The sequence below is a fragment of the Hyperolius riggenbachi genome, chromosome 6 (genome assembly GCF_040937935.1).
Source record: "Hyperolius riggenbachi isolate aHypRig1 chromosome 6, aHypRig1.pri, whole genome shotgun sequence".
Lineage (NCBI taxonomy): Eukaryota > Metazoa > Chordata > Amphibia > Anura > Hyperoliidae > Hyperolius > Hyperolius riggenbachi.
This window is the reverse complement of record NC_090651.1, coordinates 294,251,430-294,268,024: the sequence shown is the minus strand read 5'-3', so window position 1 is coordinate 294,268,024 and position 16,595 is coordinate 294,251,430. Positions and strand designations below refer to the sequence as shown.

Here is a 16,595-nt window from a genome sequence, read left to right as displayed (position 1 = left end):
CAGTATAGGTAGCCAGGCATAGGTAAGCCAGTATAGTTGCCCCCGGTATAGGTTAGCCAGGTAGGTGCCTCCAGCATAGGTAGCCAGTATAGTTGCCCCCAGTATAGGTTAGATAGGCAGGCGCCGCCGGTATAGGTTAGATAGATAGGTGCCCCCAGTACAGGTTAGCTAGGTGGGTGCCTCTAATATAGGTAGCCAGAATAGTTGCCCCCAGCATAGGTTAGATAGGTAGGTGCCCCCAGTATAGGTTAGTTAGGTAGGTGCCTCCAATATAAGTAGCCAGTATAGTTGCCACCTGTATAGGCTAGCTAGGTGCCCCGAATACAGGTTAGACAAGTAAGTGCCCCCAGGTTAGATAGGTAGGTGCCCCCCAGTATAGGTTAGATTAGGTAGCTGCCCCCCAGTATAGGTTAGATGAGGTAGGTGCCCCCCAGTATATGTTAGGTAGCTGCCCCCCAGAATAGATTAGGTAGCTTTCCCCCAGGATAGGTTAGATTAGGTAGCTGCCCCCAGGATAGGTTAGAGTAGGTAGCTGCCCCCCAGAATAGGTTAGAGTAGGTAGCTGCCCCCCGGGATAGGTTAGAGTAGGTAGCTGCCCCCCAGGATAGGTTAGAGTAGGTAGCTGCCCCCCAGGATAGGTTAGAGTAGGTAGCTGCCCCCCAGGATAGATTAGGTAGCTGCCCCCCAGGATAGATTAGGTAGCTGCCCCCCAGGATAGATTAGGTTAGGTAGCTGCCCCCCCCCAGGATAGGTTTGATTAGGTAGCTGCCCCCCAGGATAGGTTAGATTAGGTAGCTGCCCCCCAGTATATGTTAGGTAGCTGCCCCCCAGGATAGATTAGGTAGCTTTCCCCCAGGATAGGTTAGATTAGGTAGCTGCCCCCAGGATAGGTTAGAGTAGGTAGCTGCCCCCCAGAATAGGTTAGAGTAGGTAGCTGCCCCCAGGATAGGTTAGAGTAGGTAGCTGCCCCCCAGGATAGGTTAGATTAGGTAGCTGCCCCCCAGGATAGATTAGGTAGCTGCCCCCCAGGATAGATTAGGTAGCTGCCCCCCAGGATAGATTAGGTAGCTGCCCCCCAGGATAGATTAGGTAGCTGCCCCCCAGGATAGGTTAGATTAGGTAGCTGCCCCCCAGGATAGGTTAGATTAGGTAGCTGCTGCCCCCCCCAGGATAGGTTAGGTAGGTAGCTGCCCCCCCCCCCCAGGATAGGTTAGGTAGGTAGCTGCACCCCCCCCAGGATAGGTTAGGTAGGTAGCTGCCCCCCCCCCCAGGATAGGTTAGGTAGGTAGCTGCCCCCCCAGGATAGATTAGATTAGGTAGCTGCCCCCCAGGATAGGTTAGATTAGGTAGCTGCCCCCCCAGGATAGGTTAGGTGGGTAGCTGCCCCCCAGGATTAGGTAGGTAGGTAGGTGCCCCCCCATAATGAAGGGGGGAGCCGCAGCTGCAGGGAGGGCAGCCCGACCTCTCCCTCCCTTCCTCTCCCCGGGCCCCCCCCCCCTTCAAATGCAGAGTGCGCGGCGCACGGAAGCGCTGTAGCAGGCAGAACTCACCTCCGTCCCTGCGCCGCTGATCTCCTCCCGCTCTGTATAGATGTTGTTACACACTGCTTCCTGTTTAGCCGGAAGCAGTGTGTAACAGCATCTATACAGCGGGAGGAGATCAGCGGCGCTTGGAACGCAGGGACGGAGGTGAGTTCAGCCTACTACAGCGCTTCCGTGCGCCGCGCACTCTGCATTTGAAGGGGGGGGGGGCGGGGAGAGGAAGGGAGGGAGAGGTCGGGCTTCCCTCTCCGCGGCTGCAGCTTCCACCTCCCAATAGCGCGCACGGGCACTACAAAAAGACATGGGCCCCCCCGGGCCCCTCCCCCGCCTCTTCAGGAGCCGGGCCCGGTCGCCCCTGCCTGTGTGCTGCTTATCTCCAAGGCAGATCAGCTTCAGTAAGGCTTGCTGACGCATGACAACAGCTGTGCTGCACTGCTTCCACGACGACCCTATTGCTGGGTTACCGATGCCGGATGAGGTACAGCTTTGAGAGGCGTTGGAGGAGAAGGAGTCAGAGTCGAGATTGGTGCCTCTGAGGGACGTCGGTCCAGCAGTTTGCGGCGTGGGCAACACCCGCGCTGTAGCCGGTGAGGAGGAGTCAGGCTCCACAAGGTTCACCCAGTGCGCCGTCAGGGAGATGTATCGACCCTGTCCAAAGGCACTCGTCCAGGTGTCTGTGGTGAGGTGAACCTTGCAGGCAACGGCATTTTTCAAGCTTCTGGTTATTTTGCTAACCACATGCTCATGTAACGCTGGCACTGCAGACCGCGCAAAATAGTATCGACTGGGAACCACGTAACGTGGGATGGCAAGCGCCATCATGCGCTTGAAGCTGTTTGTCTCCACCACGCGATATGGCAGCATTTGGCAGGCCACAAACTTGGCTATGCTGGCTGTTAGTGCCACAGCCTGGGGGTCATTTGCTGGCAATTTTCTCTTGCGCTCAAACATCTCCGGGACAGACAACTGAACCGTAGGATCGCACACTGAAGGACAGTTGGTTGTTGTTGTCGTGGTGGTTGAAGACTGGGAAACGTCAAGAGGACTGTTGCGGAAACTGACATCGTCGTCTACTTACGGATGTTTGTGCACCACGTAATGGCTGGGCTACTGCGGAGGAGGGTCTGGTGACAACGGAGGCAGTGTTGCTGGGGGCTGGAAGCGAGCCGCTACCCTGGCCTTGCGTGTTTGACCACAGAGTGCTATGTTTGGCTACAATGTGGCGGCGCATGCTGGTGGTGGAGAGGTTGTTGACATTTTTCCCCCTGCTCAGTCGGGTCCTGCACACCTTGCAAATCACCATGGTAACATCCACCCTGCAGTCTTCAAAGAAAGCCCAGACTTTTGAGCTCCTGCTTTGCTGGCGAGTTTGCTTTGTGCCTCTTTGGCGTCTCACTTCTACGGCTACGCCTGTTGTGTCCGAAATGCCCCGCCTACTTTGTGGCACACGGCGAACTCTTGCAGCAGTGGGTTCTGCAGCAGACTCATCTGTACTGCTGCTATCCCGACGGCGAGGTTCTACTCGATAATCTGGGTCTGTGTCCACATCGTCGTAAACCTCCTCTTCCATCTCCTCATCTGTGACTGTGACTATGTCTGTGTGCAGTGGACTAGAGCTCCCCAGAACACCCTCTGCGCACCTCACTCCCATGTCTTCAAGATGTTCTTGGTGGACCTCCTGCAATTCCAATTCCTGCACACATTGCTCAGGGATTTGGGTTTCTTCGTCCTCGCCTTGCATTTCAATGAGTGGTGCAGTTTCCTCGCACAATGGTTGTGAATCCGGGCACAACATTTCTGGCTGTTCCATTGTTTGTGGGGGTAGGAGTGGGAATAGCTCCTCCGAAGAGCCCATTGTGTCCAGAAATAATTGTTCGGACTGGTTATTTGGCCATTGTGTGCATGGTGTAGCTGCTGGTTGTGTCACCTTTGTGCCCACTGGCTCTTTGTAACTGGCAGAGGACCTCGTGCGTGACAAGGATGTGCTGGTGCTGCTGCTGCTTAACCCGCTGCTGGACGGTTGAGAGGTCAACCAATTCACTATCCGGTCCTGCTCTTGTGGATTAGTGAGGGTTGTTTGTCTGGCACACATGGGTGGTATTGAGTGGGTTTTCTTAGGTGCTCCACTGCGGCCTCTACGTGAACCGTCAGGGGAAACACCTCTTCCCTTGCCCCTCCCTCTTTCACTGGATTTCTTCATTATGGTTGTACTGATCCCAGCAGTACACGCTGACTGTGGCAATACAGTGGCAATAAGACAATGCTATATAGTATGCTATATACTGGTGACGGACGGAAGTACTACTGATCCCAGCAGTACACGCTGACTGTGGCAGTACAGTGGCAATAAGACAATGCTATATAGTATGCTATATACTGGTGACGGACGGAAGTACTACTGATCCCTGTTAAGGGGTTATGCTGCCACCTAGTGGCAGCCCAGATATTATCACAGGAAATGTTTATTAGATGTCATCACAGGAAGTACTTCGTTGTTGTAACCTCTTTGCTTCTTACAAGACTAGCAGCATGAATAAAGCAGCTCTGAGTTGATTTGCAATCTGCACCTTCTCTGCATTATTGAACTAACAGAAACATGGTGTCAGAAGCCTGAAACACACACACCATCCAATCATCCAGCTGGAAAAGCAACCTTCGGTATACAGAATAGAACTCAGTATTCAAGCAACCATGTATGCAAACACAATACCTCCACCATCTGAGATGAAGATGTCTGGTGACCTGGCTAACAACTGGGAAACTTTTAAAGCTGAATTTCAGGACTTTATGTTAGCTTCCGAACTGCATGAGAAACCGGCAGAGGTACAGGCAGCCACTTTGAGGCGTGTAATGGGAAGTGAGTGCAGACACATCTATCGTTTTAATCTGAATTTGAATGAGGAACAGCAAAAGAGTGCTACTGCTATCTTGGATGCCCTGGAGGGGCATTTTAAGCCAACAAAAAATGTCATCTTTGAGCGCTTTGTTTTTGGATCCCTCAAGCAGGAAGAAGGTGAGACAATTGACTGTTTTGTAACTAGATTAAGGGAGAAAGCAGCCACATGTGATTATGGACAGTTAAAAGATGACTTGATCAGAGACAGGCTGGTGTTAGGTATTGCTGATGAAAACGCACGCCGTCGCTTGTTAAGAGAAAGGACACTTACTCTTGCGTCTGCCATTGATATTTGCCGAGCTGCAGAGCAAACAGACTTGCGAATTAAAGTGCTGACGCAGGCCAGAGTGGATGACAGTATTAATGCGACAGTTTCCCAAAAGCCAGTGCCTCAAAGCAACACAAAGCCAAGCACAGCACGATATCCTAACTACCCCAGAATCCCTGAAAAGTGCAAGTATTGTGGCAGCACACACAACCGGGGGAGATCCCAATGCCCAGCTTTTGGCAAGAATTGCCGACTTTGCGGAACCTCCAACCACTTTGCAACAGTGTGCCTAAAAGCAAAACGAGACCAGAGTCAGCTGCATACAGTAGATGATCAAGCTGAGCTTGAACAGGAGGCAGATGATGAAGATAATGGCCAGATATACACCGCTAGTGCTATGGGGTCACACAGCTCCCGAGGGAAAAAGTGGTTTGTCAACCTACAGCTCCACGGCACCCGACAGCGTTGCCAGCTTGACTCAGGAGCAACATGTAACGTTATGAGCCTGCAGGATAAACGCAAGATAGCTCCCAAGGTAAGACTGAAGCCTAGCCAGACAAGACTGAAGCTGTATTCAGGTGAAGTGATGAGGTCATTGGGCCTTTTTCAGACTGAATGCTTCATAAAAGGTCTCTGCCACAAACTGGAATTTGAAATAGTCAAAGCAGACCAGAACCCACTCCTATCAGGTTCAACGTGTGAACGTTTGGGTCTGATGCACATTACTATTCCAGATGAACTCCACAATATGGAAAGCCATACCACAGGGGTGCTAACAGAAAAACAGCTTACCAGCACATACCAGGATGTGTTCAATAGTCCAATAGAGTCTCTACCTGGGGAAGTGCACTTTGACCTAGATCGAACTGTCACACCAGTACAATGCTCTCCACGCAATGTTTTAGTTGCACTTAGGGAAGCCGTCAAAGCCCAGCTGGACAAACACATACAGGATGGGAACCTAGCCTCAGTGACTGAACCCACAGACTGGATAAGTAACATGGTTATAGTCAAAAAAGCTGACAAAATTAGAATTTGCATTGATCCAAGGGCATTGAATAAAGCACTGAAAAGGTCCCACTATATAATGCCGACACTTGAGGATGTCCTTTATAAACTGCCCAAAGCCCGCATTTTCTCCTTGGTGGATGCCCGAGATGCATTTCTACAAATCAAATTGGACACAGAGAGCAGCTTTCTGACCACCTTCTGGACACCTTGGGGCCGAATGCGCTGTCTCAAACTACCCTTTGGTGTGTCGGTAGCCCCAGAAGTGTATCAAAGAAAACAACATGAACTACTAGCCGGCCTGCGAGGGGTGGAGCCAATTGCAGATGATATACTAATAGTGGGTTGTGGAGACTCACTAGAGGAGGCCACTCGTGACCATGATGCTAACATGATTGCTCTTATGAACCGCTGCAGAGAAGTGAAGCTTAGACTGAGCATCAAGAAGCTACAGTTTAAACTAAATGAAGTTCGCTTTCACGGTCACATTCTATCAGCAGGGGGGTTGAAGCCAGATCCTGAGAAGGTAAGGGCAATAAAAGACATGCCTGCTCCAACCGATTCCAAGGGAGTACAAAGGTTTATCGGATTTGTCACCTACCTGTCAAAATTCATGCCCCGTCTCTCGGAGGTTTGTGAGCCTTTGCGCAGGCTTGTGGATAAAGACACACTATGGCACTGGCTGCCAAAGCACCAGGAAGCAGTTGATGAAATCAAGCGACTAGTCTCCACAGTGCCAGTAATAAGATACTATGACATTAGCAAGCCAATTACAGTTCAAAGTGACTCCAGTCAGAATGGCCTCGGCTGCTGCCTATTGCAGGATGGACAACCTGTAGCATTTGCTTCCAGGGCTCTCACCCCAACTGAGCAGAATTATGCTCAGATCGAGAAAGAATGCCTAAGCATTGTGTTTGCTTGCCACCGTTTCCATAGCTACTTGTACGGTCGGGAAAAGATCACTGTTGAAACCGATCACAAACCACTAGTCGCAATATTCAACAAACCTTTGCTTAGTGCTCCAAAACGACTTCAAAGCATGTTACTCTCGCTTCAAAATTATGCTCTAGCGGTAACCTACAAACCAGGCCCATATATGTATGTGAGTGACACTCTGAGCAGAGCCACACCACGCTTGCATCCAGCAGACGCACCTCATGTTCAGCATTCAGTCTGCAGCTTGCACAGTGAAGAACTTGACATAGAGTGCATAAACCAGGCTGACTATTTAAATGTCACGCATCAGCGTCTGTCACAGATCAGAGAGTCCACCGAGCAAGATGAAAACCTCAAGATCCTTAAATCAGTTGTGCTCAATGGATGGCCTGACACAAGGGCAGAGACACCTGTTGCTATCAGAGAGTATTGGGCCTACCGGGATGAAATAAGCCTACAGGATGGAGTGTTCTTCAAGGGGCAACGTATTATCATCCCAAAGCAACTACATGCAGAGATGCTACGACACATTCATTGGAGCCACATTGGTGGTGAGGCATGCTTCAGACAGGCTCGAGAAACGCTGTTTTGGCCGAATATGCATGGGGAGATTAAAGACTATGTAGGGCAGTGCACTGTATGCAACGAATACGCACACGAACAACAAAAAGAGACTATGATGTCACATCCCCTCCCTACACGACCATGGCAAATTTTGAGCATGGACATATTCAACTACGCTGGCAAGGATTTTCTGCTGATCGTTGACCACTATTCAGACTTTTGGGAAATAGAACTATTGCCAGACCTGTCAGCAGGCACAACCATCAAAAGATGTAAGGCTCAACTTGCCAGGTATGGCCGACCTGACCGAGTTGTAACAGACAATGGTCCACAATTTGCTTGTGCTATGTTCGCCAGGTTCGCTCAGGAATGGGGTTTTGAGCATGTTACATCGTCTCCAATGTACCCTAAAGCTAATGGCAAAGCAGAATCGGCAGTGAAGATTGTCAAAAGCCTGTGCAGGCGAGCAAAACGTGCAGGGGATGACCCATGGAAGTCAATCTTACTTTGGAGAAATACACCGACAGCTGGCATGGACACTAGCCCTGCACAACGTCTAATGGCCCGCAGGCTGAAAACTCCTCTCCCAGTGACTGATGCACTGCTGGAGCCATGTGTTGCTGTAGAGGTACCCAGAAAGCTGCAGTACAAAAGACAAGTGGCAAAACATACCTATGATAAAACGGCCAGGGACCTTCCTGCACTAAATGTGGGACAAAACATAAGAATGAAGCCTCTTCCAGGTGACAGGACCAGACTATGGAGATTAGGAACTTGTCTCCAACAAACAGCACCTCGCTCTTATCTGGTTGAGGTGGAGGGTACACTGTACAGGCGCAACCGGGTGGACCTCAGACCAGCAGAGTCTAGTCCTACTAGGCTTACAGGAACAGAGCCCAGTGAAACGCCAAGACCAGAAATGCCAATGGAGGCCACAGAGGAGGCAACAGTGGAAGTTCAGCCGGAACGTTTGCCTGAAACTGACAGCACATTGGCCTCTCAGTCTGGGGGCACACCTGAGATACCACGCTACACACGCAGCGGCAGGCGAATCCGGCCACCAACAAGACTTGACCTCTAAATAGTTGTAAGCAGCCATGTTTAGCTGCCGTTGAGCATTTACATACTGTATATGCACATTAGTAAGTACAGTGGACTAAATAACCTTACTATTTGAATGCTTGAAAGTTTGTTTTAAAGTATGTTATATATATATATAGTTAGAAAAGGGGGATGTTAAGGGGTTATGCTGCCACCTAGTGGCAGCCCAGATATTATCACAGGAAATGTTTATTAGATGTCATCACAGGAAGTACTTCGTTGTTGTAACCTCTTTGCTTCTTACAAGACTAGCAGCATGAATAAAGCAGCTCTGAGTTGATTTGCAATCTGCACCTTCTCTGCATTATTGAACTAACAGAAACAATCCCAGCAGTACACGCTGACTGTGGCAGTACAGTGGCAATAAGACAATGCTATATAGTATATACTGGTGACGGACGGAAGTACTACTGATCCCAGCAGTACACGCTGACTATGGCAATACAGTGGCAATAAGACAATGCTATATAGTATGCTATATACTGGTGACGGACGGAGGTACTACTGATCCCAGCAGTACACGCTGACTGTGGCAGTACAGTGGCAATAAGACAATGCTATATAGTATATACTGGTGACGGACGGAAGTACTACTGATCCCAGCAGTACACGCTGACTATGGCAATACAGTGGCAATAAGACAATGCTATATAGTATGCTATATACTGGTGACGGACGGAAGTACTACTGATCCCAGCAGTACACGCTGACTGTGGCAGTACAGTGGCAATAAGACAATGCTATATAGTATATACTGGTGACGGACGGAAGTACTACTGATCCCAGCAGTACACGCTGACTGTGGCAATACAGTGGCAATAAGACAATGCTATATAGTATGCTATATACTGGTGACGGACGGAAGTACTACTGATCCCAGCAGTACACGCTGACTGTGGCAATACAGTGGCAATAAGACAATGCTATATAGTATGCTATATACTGGTGACGGACGGAAGTACTACTGATCCCAGCAGTACACGCTGACTGTGGCAGTACAGTGGCAATAAGACAATGCTATATAGTATGCTATATACTGGTGACGGACAGAATTACTACTGATCCCAGCAGTACACGCTGACTGTGGCAGTACAGTGGCAATAAGACAATGCTATATAGTATATACTGGTGACGGACGGAAGTACTACTGATCCCAGCAGTACACGCTGACTATGGCAATACAGTGGCAATAAGACAATGCTATATAGTATGCTATATACTGGTGACGGACGGAAGTACTACTGATCCCAGCAGTACACGCTGACTGTGGCAGTACAGTGGCAATAAGACAATGCTATATAGTATATACTGGTGACGGACGGAAGTACTACTGATCCCAGCAGTACACGCTGACTATGGCAATACAGTGGCAATAAGACAATGCTATATAGTATGCTATATACTGGTGACGGACGGAAGTACTACTGATCCCAGCAGTACACGCTGACTGTGGCAGTACAGTGGCAATAAGACAATGCTATATAGTATATACTGGTGACGGACGGAAGTACTACTGATCCCAGCAGTACACGCTGACTGTGGCAATACAGTGGCAATAAGACAATGCTATATAGTATGCTATATACTGGTGACGGACGGAAGTACTACTGATCCCAGCAGTACACGCTGACTGTGGCAGTACAGTGGCAATAAGACAATGCTATATAGTATATACTGGTGACGGACGGAAGTACTACTGATCCCAGCAGTACACGCTGACTGTGGCAATACAGTGGCAATAAGACAATGCTATATAGTATGCTATATACTGGTGACGGACGGAAGTACTACTGATCCCAGCAGTACACGCTGACTGTGGCAGTACAGTGGCAATAAGACAATGCTATATAGTATGCTATATACTGGTGACGGACAGAAGTACTACTGATCCCAGCAGTACACGCTGACTGTGGCAGTACAGTGGCAATAAGACAATGCTATATAGTATATACTGGTGACGGACGGAAGTACTACTGATCCCAGCAGTACACGCTGACTATGGCAATACAGTGGCAATAAGACAATGCTATATAGTATGCTATATACTGGTGACGGACGGAGGTACTACTGATCCCAGCAGTACACGCTGACTATGGCAATACAGTGGCAATAAGACAATGCTATATAGTATGCTATATACTGGTGACGGACGGAAGTACTACTGATCCCAGCAGTACACGCTGACTGTGGCAGTACAGTGGCAATAAGACAATGCTATATAGTATATACTGGTGACGGACGGAAGTACTACTGATCCCAGCAGTACACGCTGACTGTGGCAATACAGTGGCAATAAGACAATGCTATATAGTATGCTATATACTGGTGACGGACGGAAGTACTACTGATCCCAGCAGTACACGCTGACTGTGGCAGTACAGTGGCAATAAGACAATGCTATATAGTATATACTGGTGACGGACGGAAGTACTACTGATCCCAGCAGTACACGCTGACTGTGGCAATACAGTGGCAATAAGACAATGCTATATAGTATGCTATATACTGGTGACGGACGGAAGTACTACTGATCCCAGCAGTACACGCTGACTGTGGCAGTACAGTGGCAATAAGACAATGCTATATAGTATGCTATATACTGGTGACGGACAGAAGTACTACTGATCCCAGCAGTACACGCTGACTGTGGCAGTACAGTGGCAATAAGACAATGCTATATAGTATATACTGGTGACGGACGGAAGTACTACTGATCCCAGCAGTACACGCTGACTATGGCAATACAGTGGCAATAAGACAATGCTATATAGTATGCTATATACTGGTGACGGACGGAAGTACTACTGATCCCAGCAGTACACGCTGACTGTGGCAGTACAGTGGCAATAAGACAATGCTATATAGTATATACTGGTGACGGACGGAAGTACTACTGATCCCAGCAGTACACGCTGACTATAGCAATACAGTGGCAATAAGACAATGCTATATAGTATGCTATATACTGGTGACGGACGGAAGTACTACTGATCCCAGCAGTACACGCTGACTGTGGCAGTACAGTGGCAATAAGACAATGCTATATAGTATGCTATATACTGGTGACGGACGGAAGTACTACTGATCCCAGCAGTACACGCTGACTGTGGCAATACAGTGGCAATAAGACAATGCTATATAGTATGCTATATACTGGTGATGGACGGAAGTACTACTGATCCCAGCAGTACACGCTGACTGTGGCAGTACAGTGGCAATAAGACAATGCTATATAGTATGCTATATACTGGTGACGGACAGAAGTACTACTGATCCCAGCAGTACACGCTGACTGTGGCAGTACAGTGGCAATAAGACAATGCTATATAGTATACTATATACTGGTGACGGACGGAAGTACTACTGATCCCAGCAGTTCACGCTGACTGTGGCAGTACAGTGGCAATAAGACAATGCTATATAGTATGTTATACACTGGTGACGGACGGAAGTACTACTGATTCCAGCAGTACACGCTGACTGGCAGTACAGTGGCAATAGACAATGCTATATACTGGTGGCGGAAGTACTACTGATCCCAGAAGTACACGCTGACTGGCAGTACAGTGGCAATAAGACAATGCTATATAGTATATACTGGTGACGGACGGAAGTACTACTGATCCCAGCAGTACACGCTGACTGTGGCAATACAGTGGCAATAAGACAATGGTATATAGTATGCTATATACTGGTGACGGACGGAAGTACTACTGATCCCATCAGTACACGCTGACTGTGGCAATACAGTGGCAATAAGACAATGCTATATAGTATGCTATATACTGGTGACGGACGGAAGTACTACTGATCCCAGCAGTACACGCTGACTGTGGCAGTACAGTGGCAATAAGACAATGCTATATAGTATGCTATATACTGGTGACGGACAGAAGTACTACTGATCCCAGCAGTACACGCTGACTGTGGCAGTACAGTGGCAATAAGACAATGCTATATAGTATATACTGCTGACGGACGGAAGTACTACTGATCCCAGCAGTACACGCTGACTATGGCAATACAGTGGCAATAAGACAATGCTATATAGTATGCTATATACTGGTGACGGACGGAAGTACTACTGATCCCAGCAGTACACGCTGACTGTGGCAGTACAGTGGCAATAAGACAATGCTATATAGTATATACTGGTGACGGACGGAAGTACTACTGATCCCAGCAGTACACGCTGACTATAGCAATACAGTGGCAATAAGACAATGCTATATAGTATGCTATATACTGGTGACAGACGGAAGTACTACTGATCCCAGCAGTACACGCTGACTGTGGCAATACAGTGGCAATAAGACAATGCTATATAGTATGCTATATACTGGTGACGGACGGAAGTACTACTGATCCCAGCAGTACACGCTGACTGTGGCAGTACAGTGGCAATAAGACAATGCTATATAGTATGCTATATACTGGTGACGGACAGAAGTACTACTGATCCCAGCAGTTCACGCTGACTGTGGCAGTACAGTGGCAATAAGACAATGCTATATAGTATGCTATATACTGGTGATGGACGGAAGTACTACTGATCCCAGCAGTACACGCTGACTGTGGCAGTACAGTGGCAATAAGATAATGCTATATAGTATGTTATACACTGGTGACGGACGGAAGTACTACTGATTCCAGCAGTACACGCTGACTGGCAGTACAGTGGCAATAGACAATGCTATATACTGGTGGCGGAAGTACTACTGATCCCAGAAGTACACGCTGACTGGCAGTACAGTGGCAATAAGACAATGCTATATAGTATATACTGGTGACGGAGGGAAGTACTACTGATCCCAGCAGTACACGCTGACTGTGGCAATACAGTGGCAATAAGACAATGGTATATAGTATGCTATATACTGGTGACGGACGGAAGTACTACTGATCCCATCAGTACACGCTGACTGTGGCAATACAGTGGCAATAAGACAATGCTATATAGTATGCTATATACTGGTGACGGACGGAAGTACTACTGATCCCAGCAGTACACGCTGACTGTGGCAGTACAGTGGCAATAAGACAATGCTATATAGTATGCTATATACTGGTGACGGACAGAAGTACTACTGATCCCAGCAGTACACGCTGACTGTGGCAGTACAGTGGCAATAAGACAATGCTATATAGTATATACTGCTGACGGACGGAAGTACTACTGATCCCAGCAGTACACGCTGACTATGGCAATACAGTGGCAATAAGACAATGCTATATAGTATGCTATATACTGGTGACGGACGGAAGTACTACTGATCCCAGCAGTACACGCTGACTGTGGCAGTACAGTGGCAATAAGACAATGCTATATAGTATATACTGGTGACGGACGGAAGTACTACTGATCCCAGCAGTACACGCTGACTATAGCAATACAGTGGCAATAAGACAATGCTATATAGTATGCTATATACTGGTGACAGACGGAAGTACTACTGATCCCAGCAGTACACGCTGACTGTGGCAATACAGTGGCAATAAGACAATGCTATATAGTATGCTATATACTGGTGACGGACGGAAGTACTACTGATCCCAGCAGTACACGCTGACTGTGGCAGTACAGTGGCAATAAGACAATGCTATATAGTATGCTATATACTGGTGACGGACAGAAGTACTACTGATCCCAGCAGTTCACGCTGACTGTGGCAGTACAGTGGCAATAAGACAATGCTATATAGTATGCTATATACTGGTGATGGACGGAAGTACTACTGATCCCAGCAGTACACGCTGACTGTGGCAGTACAGTGGCAATAAGACAATGCTATATAGTATGTTATACACTGGTGACGGACGGAAGTACTACTGATTCCAGCAGTACACGCTGACTGGCAGTACAGTGGCAATAGACAATGCTATATACTGGTGGCGGAAGTACTACTGATCCCAGAAGTACACGCTGACTGGCAGTACAGTGGCAAATAGACAATGCTATATACTGGTGGCGGAAGTACTACTGGTCCCAGCAGTACAAGCACGCTGACTGGCACTACAGTAGTATGACTAGGAGGCTGGGGGGGCCCTGGCTAGCCTAGCTGGTGAGAGAGTCTAACCTGCCTGCCTACCCAAAGCTAAACCCAACTTCAAGTGGCGGAGAAATGACGCGGTTCGGGTATTTATTTACCCGAACCACGTGACCCGCTCGGCCAATCGCAGTGCAAGCCGCGTGTTCGAGCCCGAACCACGTGACCCGCTCGGCCAATCACAGCGCGAGCCGAACGTTCGGGGAACGTTCGGCCATGCGCTGTCAGGCCGAACATAAGTTCGGCCACATGGCCGAATGCATGGTCGAACACCACGAGGTGTCCGGCGGAGCCCGAACCGAACTCGAACAGCCCAAAATCCGGGCGAACCCGAACAGTGGCGAACACTGTTCGCCCATCACTATTTGCAAAGTATGTATTTTATCCTTGGAAAAATTGCTTAGCATCCAGGCCCTTTAGGACATACAGAATATCTGAAGACTGAAATAGAATTATAGCATTAAGTTATCAAATGACTTGTGTGCCACTGATAGCATTTTTTAAACAAAAGTGGAAATCAATTTTCAATGGAAATTGCACTAAGGCCTCAATTCACTAAGCTTTATCAAATACTTTATCGAACATTTGATAATTCACCTCATGGGTAAAATCTAATTTTAAATTCACTAAGGTGTTATATGTTTATCTAATGTTTTATCAATAAAACGTTCAATAAATCTATAACACCTTAGTGAATTCAAAATTAGATTTTACCCATGAGGTAAATTATCAAACGTTTGATAAAGTGTTTGATAAAGCTTAGTGAATTGAGGCCGTGTTATGTAGACCAACATATTGCCTCAATCTTAGTATTAAAACATCAAGTCAGGTGAGGACTGCAGCTCACAGTCTCCACCTGAAGGTATAAAGCAGAATTTCCCCACATGCCAACAAATCTAAATCTAAAAAGTTAGTTAGTGCTAGTGCTGCCCTTAGCTCCTGTTTATTTTTCATCGACATTTAAGTGAATGAGAAGCAAAAAACAAACAAACAAAAACAAACTGATACTTACCTAAGGAGATGGAAGGCACTGGGTCCTATACAGCCTTTCCATTACTCTAACTGTCCCTGTATTCCAGTGATGTCTCCCCCGTTTGAATTACCCCCCCCCCCCCCCCCAAAGATGGGCGGCTCTGTACTGCGTATGCGCGAGTGCGCAAGAGAGCGCACTAGCGCAGTATGGAGCTGCCCGTCTTAAAACTTTTTTTGAGCTTCCTACTAGCTTTAAAGATCCGAGCGAAGCAGGCACCACCTTCAGTACACATCCATGCAAGGGCACAATGTATACTGTTAGGGGTTGCTATTCATTTCATGCGACTCCACATACGTGGTTTATTTAATTAAATGCCCGTGTGGCCTTGGATATGTCGGAATGACCACCCAACCCTTACGAGATAGAATGGTATCTCACAAATCAGCAATCCGAAATCATGACATGACACAGGCAGTGTCATCTCATTTTGATACAGCCCGACATAGTGTAGCGCAGATGAAGGTGCAGGTTATTGACAGTGTACCCATTGACTGGCGGGGTAGACTTAATAGGAATGCTGAGCTGACACGTAGGGAAGCATGGTGGATTCGAAAGCTAAATGTTATGGGGCGAGGTGGGTTAAATCGAGAATATGACTTCTGTATATGAGTTGTCTTCTTGATTATCTGTTCTTGTTCGCTGTTCTTTCACTGGTTGGCCTATGTGATGAGCTCGATACGGCTGTGTTCCTATAATTTTTTTCTAATCTTTTCTTCCTTTTTTCTTTTTTTTAGGAAATTCCGAGTTGCCATGCTGAACGCTCAGCGATGTGTCCTATTTTGTTATTTTTTCAAGTTGTATAGTCGCAAGTATAGCGGTCATTGACTTTTCTGAGGACGCCTTTTTTTGCCAAATCACAGTGTTTGGAGTGACATATTGGGTTTTGTGATGGCCTTTCAGGTGGTCCTCTGAGGTTAATATATGCCGCGCTTATACTTGTAAATCTCACCCTCAGCTTCATTTGCGGCTGTTTTTCCGCATGTGAGTGAGATTTTCCGCATTAGACGCGTATTGTTTTCCAGGTACGGATGGTCTTATGCACACGCATAATATTGACGCCTGGATTTTCCACGTGTAAAGCATACGTTTTTCCGCATCCGGACGGCCATGTACGCATCCGCTGGGCGGAAGCAAGGCTGGGAGGCGTATTTTTGGTGATGTCATTTTTTTCAGTTCCCCATCAGGTCCACTGCCCTGCTGA

At 47.7% G+C, this 16,595-nt stretch overlaps 1 long non-coding RNA gene across 3 annotated transcripts in view; it reads left to right on the top strand.

Annotated features, from left to right (window-relative positions):
* LOC137521607 (uncharacterized) overlaps positions 1–16,595 on the top strand; it is a 306,082-nt gene that overhangs the window by 18,646 nt on the left and 270,841 nt on the right. For 2 of the 3 annotated variants that reach the window (XR_011022164.1, XR_011022166.1), the window contains exon 3: positions 16,129–16,199. The exons of the other annotated variant lie outside the window; for it this stretch is intronic. This is a non-coding gene — a long non-coding RNA (uncharacterized lncRNA). The remainder of the gene's footprint in view (positions 1–16,128; positions 16,200–16,595) is intronic. 3 annotated transcript variants of the gene reach the window in all.